This window comes from Rhamphochromis sp. 'chilingali', assembly GCF_963969265.1.
Source record: "Rhamphochromis sp. 'chilingali' genome assembly, chromosome: 1".
Lineage (NCBI taxonomy): Eukaryota > Metazoa > Chordata > Actinopteri > Cichliformes > Cichlidae > Rhamphochromis > Rhamphochromis sp. 'chilingali'.
This window is the reverse complement of record NC_137929.1, coordinates 6738375-6746670: the sequence shown is the minus strand read 5'-3', so window position 1 is coordinate 6746670 and position 8296 is coordinate 6738375. Positions and strand designations below refer to the sequence as shown.

Here is an 8296-nt window from a genome sequence, read left to right as displayed (position 1 = left end):
CCTCACAGGGGTGCCACAACTACACTGCTGTTTTGACAGAGACACAGTGTGTTTATCTAACTTGGCTGAAGCCAAAGTTCTCCAGACAAATTCAGTCTGTTTCTGCCAAGTGTGAACTCACTGGATGAGCGCCAGATACACAGAATCAAAAAGGGATAAATTACTTTTCTTATGTCATGTTCCCGTCACAAACTGGCTCAAGGAGAGGGGAAGCAGGAGTCCACAGATGAAATGTTCCTATAAATAAAGTGGAATTTATTCAAACTTTACCAAAACTTCAACACATCAAATACAAGCAGTTCAGCAGGGAGTGGATGTGTGTTGCATGTGCCAGGTGGATGCAGAGAGAGGCCAGGGCCACGTTCAAACCTGAACACGCTGCACAGTGTTTTCTTCCATTTGTTAGGGATGAATGAAATGCTTCCTTGAAAGGATGTGTGCAGTCACCAGTGGGCGTGGAAGCATGTGCGCCCTCATTTGGTGGGTGTGCAAGAAAAGTCATCCTGTCACACAGCAATGCCTACATAAATCACACCACTCTGCTTAAAATAATAATGTTTAGTGAAGCAGGTGAAGCAAAGGGCTGCTTTTAATAGGCTGGGAGACCCAGGTGTGCTGCTTTAGCTGCTGAGCCTCTTATGACAGAACAGCGGAGAGTGGTAAGAAGGGAGGAGGGGTTCTGGCTGTGTTTGTGAACGATAGATGGTGTAACTCTGGGCATTTCTCTATCAAAGAGACGCTATGCTGTAAGGACATTGAGCTGCTAGCGGTTAGCATGAGACCGTACTATCTACCACGAGAGTTTACACACGTGATTATGATAGCTGTGTATGTCCCGCCCTCTGCTAACGCTGCAGCAGCCTGTGAGGTCCTGCACACTGTAACCAGCAGACTCCAAACACAGCACCCTCAGGCCCTTTTCCTGATCTCTGGGGACTTTAAAGATGATGTAACCATTTAATTATGGTTACATAATTAATTATGTAATTAATTATGCAAAATGCAAAACGCTCAGCTGTGTCTCCAGTCAAAGCTCTGTAACTTCAGAGGTGATGTTCATATGTTGACTAATGGTTTTCTTTCATTTTTGATGTACTGCAGAATATTTGTATAAAATCCAGGCCAGGAAAATCTCCTTCATGTGTTTCTGTGTTTTGTCTTCAGCTACGTTGACACAAAGGCCTCTGCTGTGACGCTCACACCTTTGATAAAGTCTGGAGAGTGTCAGCTTCCTGTTTATAGATACAAAAATATGTAATGTTGTGAACTCTGGCCGCAGCGGCGCAAGAAAAAGGAGAATTACGGGAAGCACTCACAACAGGTAAAATCCAAATAACAAAGTAAAGTAGGATAAAATAAAAACCAACAAAAGAACAACACAATATACTTCCCCGTACTGTTACTGCTAACCTCTGTTAACCTAGTAACTCTTACCTTCTAACTGACAGCTGGTCAATAAACGAGCTCCATAAACGCTCCATATTCACCTTTACATGGAATATAAAGGGAAAAGAAGAAACACAGTGCTGTGTCAGCGTTAGACATATAGATATATCCTTGCTTTTAATACATTTGAAGGTGGGTGGGAGAGGTGCTGCTCCGCGTAGTCTACGGTCTCTTTGGGATCGGTAAAGCTTTTCCTCACATCACCATGGGTCACTAACAGCTTTGCAGGGTATAGCAGTCTGTACCTGACGCCGGTCATCCCACGTAGTCTTCCTCTCATATTTGCAAATGCGGCTCTGCGTTTCCAACAGAGGGAGGGAAATCTGGGAGGATGTTTATTTTAAAAACCCTTATACATCAGGTTCTTGTTCTCTGCAGCTTTCAGCAGAATTTCCTCACCAATGTGGTAGTAGTGCAATCTCAAGATGATGGGCCGAGGAAGATGACTTTGTTTGGGACGCTGGCGATTCACTCTATGTGCTCGATCGATGAGTGGCTTCTCCTCGAGAGATAGCGCCTCCGCCAACAGGTGTGAACCAACTCAGTCATCTTGGGTCCCTCTGTGCCTTCTGGTATTCCTGCAGTTCTTAAATTATTCCTCCTGGAGTGCCTCAAGAGCTCCACATCTCTCATCTAACTTCTTTACCTCCGCAGACAAACGCTCCACAGTGGCCTGGAGAGTGGCGATGGTGTCAGAGTGGTTCGAGGCACAGTCCTGCAGTTCAGTCAAAGTGTTATCATGCCTGGCCACGTCGCTTTTTATGTCCGAAATTGAGGGCTGGATGCTCTGGTTCAAGGATGATATCTCGCCTCCTATGGTGGTAGAAATCTCTAATATGCAAGTGTCCAGTGCTAGTTAGTTAGTTCTAGTGGTTAGTGGGGCTTTATTTGATGATTCTAGTGTGTGTTACATTGTTGTCATATTGTTGAGTCGCAGAGCTGTACAGTGTTACAGTTTCTGTAGAGTCTGGTATAAGGAACTCAGATCCCTCTGTGAATAATGTTCACTGAAACTGATCTGTAGTTAATGAACTAGTCAGGATTTACACTAGAGAATGTTTCTGCCATTACATGGCCTGTATTTGTAGAGCGCTTTACTCGTCCCTAAGGACCCCAAAGTGCTTTTTTGCCCAAGGACACAACGACCGAGACTGTCCGAGCCGGGGCTCGAACCGGCAACCTTCCGATTACAAGACGAGCTGCCAACTCTTGAGCCACGATCGCCCCACATATTGTTGTCTTTTGTTGCAGACACCAAGTGTTGAGATCCTGTCTCAACCTCCTACATTCTTCCAGCAGGTTACACATTATTTTTTGTATTTGGAATCAAATATATGTGTCAGTTGGGCCTAGTGCAGGGGTCAGCAACCTTTAACACCCAAAGAGCCTTTTGGACCCGGTTTCCACGCAAAGGGTCAGGGTTCGGGAAAACACTGGGAGCCGCAAATACTTTGTGACATCTAAAATGAAGATAACACTGTGTATATTGTTTTTACCTTTATGCTTTGTGTGAACAACTACAGTGTGTTGCTTATGAAATCCATGAAGTGCTACAGAGAAAATTACATTTGATTTATGTAATGAACACATTTTGAGCTCTTAAAGAAATATAACAAAGGAAAGCTGAACTACAATGATCCATGTAGCAAACACAAACTGTTATATCGCCTTTGGGCTTTTGGAGCCTTGACCTGACTTTTAAAAAATAATTGGAAAAAAGCTCTATGCTGCTACAAAATGAAAAATAGATATTTGCAAAATTCTGCCTAAGTATGTATTTTACCTGGTTACTGCGTGTGGTGGGCGTGGTCTGCAGCGCCACTGCAGGGGAGGCGGACGCACCTGAGCGGCACCCGCAATCACGCCTTAACGTCTGTGCTCTCTCTGCTGTTGTTGGTGTGTGTCGGGCTGTGAGCTGCAAAGCTACAGCCGGCTGTGTGCGCACAGCAACCGTGTGTGTAAAGTGGTCAATAAAGAGATGCTGAAAAGCGCGTTCATGCAAACATCGTCGGGTCTGCCGTGATATGTTTACAACGGGACTTCTGCTCCTGAACCTCTGCGCACAGCGTCTGCAGGTCGGGGCTGTACGAAGTCACTTTATCTCTACAGACTGTAAGCTGTCGTCTGTGAGGCGTGAGCGTGTTTGTTTGAACACAGTTCACGGTGGAGAACAGCTGCTGACATAATGTGGATCCGAAGATCCATAACTGGCCTACCTGGGGCTGAAAGTCTCCATAAATGCAGGCGTTTCGGCGGCTACACCGGCTTCCACGAGTGTGACGCTTATTTTGAGAAAATAATAGAATATAAATGTATTTTTATATTCCAATATCACAATAATCTTCCAATGTAGAACTACAAGTTAAAAAAGAAGTAACATAAATCAAATCCACTTCAGCTAAATACTTCTCATTTATTTCCATCTTACATGCTGTGACTGCAGCCATTCCCACATCTCTGTGAATGGGACTCATGGACATGGATCAGTGGTTGTTGATCAATGGTCCTGAGAATCTGCATAATTAAGATGAAGGAACGGAGCTCCCAGCCCATCGTTCCTGCAGCTGCTTTCAGTCTTTATGCAAATGTCCTGTTTGTAAGACTGAAACCTGCAGCTGAGACTGAAGACGTCACCTGATGATGACGACACGTTTCTCCCACAAAACGCTGCGTCCAGATGAACAGAAGCAACAGACTCACTTTCCTGGATGATTGAGATGCATCAAGACTTCATTGTGTGTTACTTCTCATTCAGCACAGACACATTATTCCTGTTAGGTCATGTCAGCTGTCACTCAGTACAAGCACAACTGTGAACAACACAAACTTCTCTTCAATGTGTCACAGAAACACTAAGTGTGAGAGCCTGTATGACACACAGGACAGACTGTAAGCTCTGCTGGCTGCACAGCACTTTGTAGCAGTTTTCCAACATGTCCTCCACCCGTGATGTCAGTGGTGGGACCCCAGTCACAGCACTCAGCACCACCTCCTTTAAATGGATTTTATAGCAGTTACTCCCGTTACTCGGTGCAACGCTTCTTAAATGTGTTTTTGCAGGATAAAACACAGCAGGTGGTGTAGAGAGGACGTCAGCTGACGGAGCAGAGGGAGGCAGACTGTGGATAAATGACAGAGTGAGAGGAGAGCAACCATGACAGAAGCACAGGTGTGGCAGATAGAAGTGGCTTTATAGACACTTATTGTCAGTCCTCGTGCATGCTGTGGAAATAAGTGTCTGTGTCATGAGGTGACATGTGAGCTTATCTTTGGTCAATAAAGCTGAACGACCAGTTTTCACTTTGCTTGTTACGCTTGTTTAGTGACGTCTGGGTTTCTGTGGAGCCCGAATTTTGATGAGTTCTGGTGAAATCATCTGAGATCATCTGAGCATCGGTGAAGAGTCAGCAGAGAAAGTGTGGGACAGAAGTTTGCTTTGGACACATGGACTGAAATCAAAAAGTAACAAACAGGATTTCCAATGGACAGTATGGAGAAGTGAAAGTACACAAAGGCTGTGCTGGAACACGTGTGTTACACTTTTTGACAGCTGAGAACAAAACACAATATTTTGCATCATCTCTGCAGTGTCTCTTCTTTCCTCTGCTGTTGTGCTTTTAGCTCCAAACTGTTTCAAATGGTTTGTCAGCAAGCTGACCTCTGACCTCTGCAGTACTAACTCCTGACCCGTACAAAGAGCGGGCGTTTCTGACCTTTGACCTGCAGCTGTATGTCTCTCAGTCTCAGTTCTTCTCTCCGTCACTGATGGAGCAGGTGTAGTTGCTGCTGACAGTCAGTCGTTTGTTTTCTCAGAGTGAGGCTGAAGTCTGAACTGTTCAGAGCATCAGGTCTCATCAACGTGCGCTGCTGTAACGCCGCTTTGTCCTCTGAGATCACCAGGTATGAAACCTGAGTGCTGACAGAGCAGCATGTTCCCCCTCATTCACCTCCACCACCACAGCCAAGGCATGCTGGGAAACTGAGGACACACAGACGGAGAACTGAAGTGTCTGCTGTGTGTTCATCTCAGAGTCCTCACAGGTGACACATTAGCTCCAGAACACCAAGCCAGGTGTTTGAAGCCTGACAGGGATTCTTCCCATCCAGAGGGAGGATTTAGCTGCACAACAATGAACATTAGTGTGTAGTTTAGAAACACAGACTGTGCCTGCACTGCATCTAGTGAAGAAAAGTGTTACTGCGAGAGAACGAGGCTCCTTTAAAGCAGCTGATATTAAGGTTGAAAAATCAACAATAAGCTGATGTAATCAACGTTTCACAAAATGGTCAGCAGCTAAAATCTGGAGCCGTTCTTTGGTGGTAATTAACAGTTTGTTCTTGTTAGCTAATTATGTAATTAAAGGTAGCAGCAGAAGCCTTGTGTTGAAAGCCCATTCACTCACACATTCACACAGTATGTGTGTGTCTGTGTTACACTGTGGACATCCCTTCTGTTGGAGCGCCATCTTGTGGCAGGTTTAAGAAATGTTCTTCTTGTAAATCCAAACTGATGCACCTCCATAGCAGACTGTGGAGGCTTTCAGTGACATGAAGACTTGATTTATACTGTCATATTCTCCTGTTACACAAAGCACAGCACGCTGAACATGGATGAACTGAAACTCCCAGCATCTGACTGAGGAAAAGCACAAATCATTCTCACACTGACTCCTGCTTGATTTTAGATTTGCTTTCAAATCCTCACACTTTCATATGAAGCACTAAATGGGCTCCAGACTGTTTATCTCAGCTTCCTGTCAAACACACTGCTGCTCACACCGAGGCTCAGTTTACTCCTCCAGCCTGGCTTAACCTGCTGTCTGTTAAAAACAGTCCCACACTCCTCTGTTTAATCCTTCTGATCAGACTCTTTGATTTTGTATTGTTTTTACCTGAAGTTGTGTTTTTGACATGGTTCTGTCTGTGAAATAAAGCTCACACACACACTGCTACAGTCCTTCATACACTTAGAAACGAAGCTGCTCCTTTCCTCAGTGCTGACACATAAAGAAGAGTTGATTTTATATCCAACACGTCTCTGTTCCAGAAAACAGCTTCAGCAGCCTCTGAGTCTGAACTTGGAGTTGGTTATAAGCCACAGGCCTGTGTGCACAGCAATGAGGAAATATAATGCAGTAAGTGAAACATGGATGTGTGGAACAGATTATCCCAAAGGTTGATTCTGTTCATCTGGACGTTCTCAGTGAAACATTTGGTCTCTCGGTCAGGTGACTCCTTTAGTCTCAGCTGACTGCAGGTTTCCAAACCTTTGTCACTGGATCACTCACTTCATCTCCAACGTGTCCCTGACACAGACAGCTGGAGCCGTTACAGCAAAATCATTGATCATCGTTTTTAGAACATTAGCTGGTGTTGGTGGGCAGGCTAGCAGTGCTAATTGTTAGCACTAGTTCTGCTGCTCTCCCTTTGTCTCTGTTATTGTTGGTCTTTAGTGAACAATATAAAGTGTCTTCATGAGACTGTTGCCTAATGTTCAAATGTAGATAACACCACCTGCACCAACCTATTACACAGCACAACCCTCTGGTGTAGCTTTGGCTGGAGCACATATTGGCAGCTCCAGTGACATCACCACTCCATGGTGACATCATCTCTACAGACTGTGGCTGTTACATATCCTCACCTGGTAATAATAAGACTGTCCTCAGCTGCACACAGCTCCAAGATGAACAAACTGAAGTAAATACAAATTAGAGTTACGATAGATTGAAATCTTGTAATCAGAGCTGATTCTTAGTGAAACTCTCACAACATCATATCATGATCCTGGGTTAGTGTCTCGGTCTCAGATCACAACATCAGCACAGGCTTGGCTTGGGTGAGGTATTGAGTGGTTCTTGTCCATGACAGCTGCAGGTACAGTGCCATCAGCCATGCTGCACCACATGTCTGCCCAGGAACATTAGTGTGGCTGAGTCTCATGTAAACATTGTGCTAAAGTGGTGGGAAAGTGGCTGCAAGCTGGCTGCACTGTGTCCAATACTCTCAGTATGATATCCACAAACCTCTGAGTGTCACAGAGTGGGCCTGTGCTCAGCTCACTGTGCCCCATTCAATTCTACTTGCATAGTTTTACAAGTAAAATTAAATATACAAGTTGCTCAATGATAAGTTATTGTAGTAACAACTAAGTCCATGGTCATTATTTGTTAATAGTAGCTTAAAGCTTCTGCACCAATCATGGAGCACCAGGTTTAGAGCATGTGGATCTACAAAAGTAAGTCCCAGTAAGATGGGCTGAGCCTTACATACTAGAAGAAACATGTCATTCCCAGCAGATGAAGCGCCCTTTAAAGCAGGATCTCACTTTAAACCTAAAGAACTTGCTATGAGCATGCAGTGCATTCATGGTTATTATTCATACGATTGTGGGGAGCTAATAAAGTGCAACTATCACATTACATTTTATTATTAAATTGTTGTTAACAATCCCTTCACTTCTGCTTATCTAATTCATGGTTGCAGGATGGCTGACAGCTTCCATTAGGCAGGAGGTAATGTCCATTCTGGCCACAGTGCAACCCACAATGTGTAACTGACACTATTATATTGCATTATGTCACATTGTTACATCTTTTTAATAAATGATGACAGTCAGCTGAATTTGCTGCCCCCTTGGTGGAGGACATCAGGATCAGCAGCTGCTGCTCCATCACAAACACCACAGAAGAAGAACAACACTGGATCAGATTATCTGGACGTGTTTGACAGGGACAGTGTTCATGTTCATGGACATCAGGACAAAAACAGACGATGGAAACCTGCCAGATTTGAGCTAAACTGCTCGTTTCCATGTGTAGTCCCTGGGAGGTCACATGACCAACAAAGA

The 8296-nt window shown here is 44.5% G+C and overlaps 1 protein-coding gene across 1 annotated transcript in view; it reads left to right on the top strand.

Annotated features, from left to right (window-relative positions):
- LOC308398096 (phospholipase D1-like) overlaps positions 1-8296 on the top strand; it is a 178927-nt gene that overhangs the window by 157754 nt on the left and 12877 nt on the right. The gene's annotated exons all lie outside the window — the stretch shown is intronic.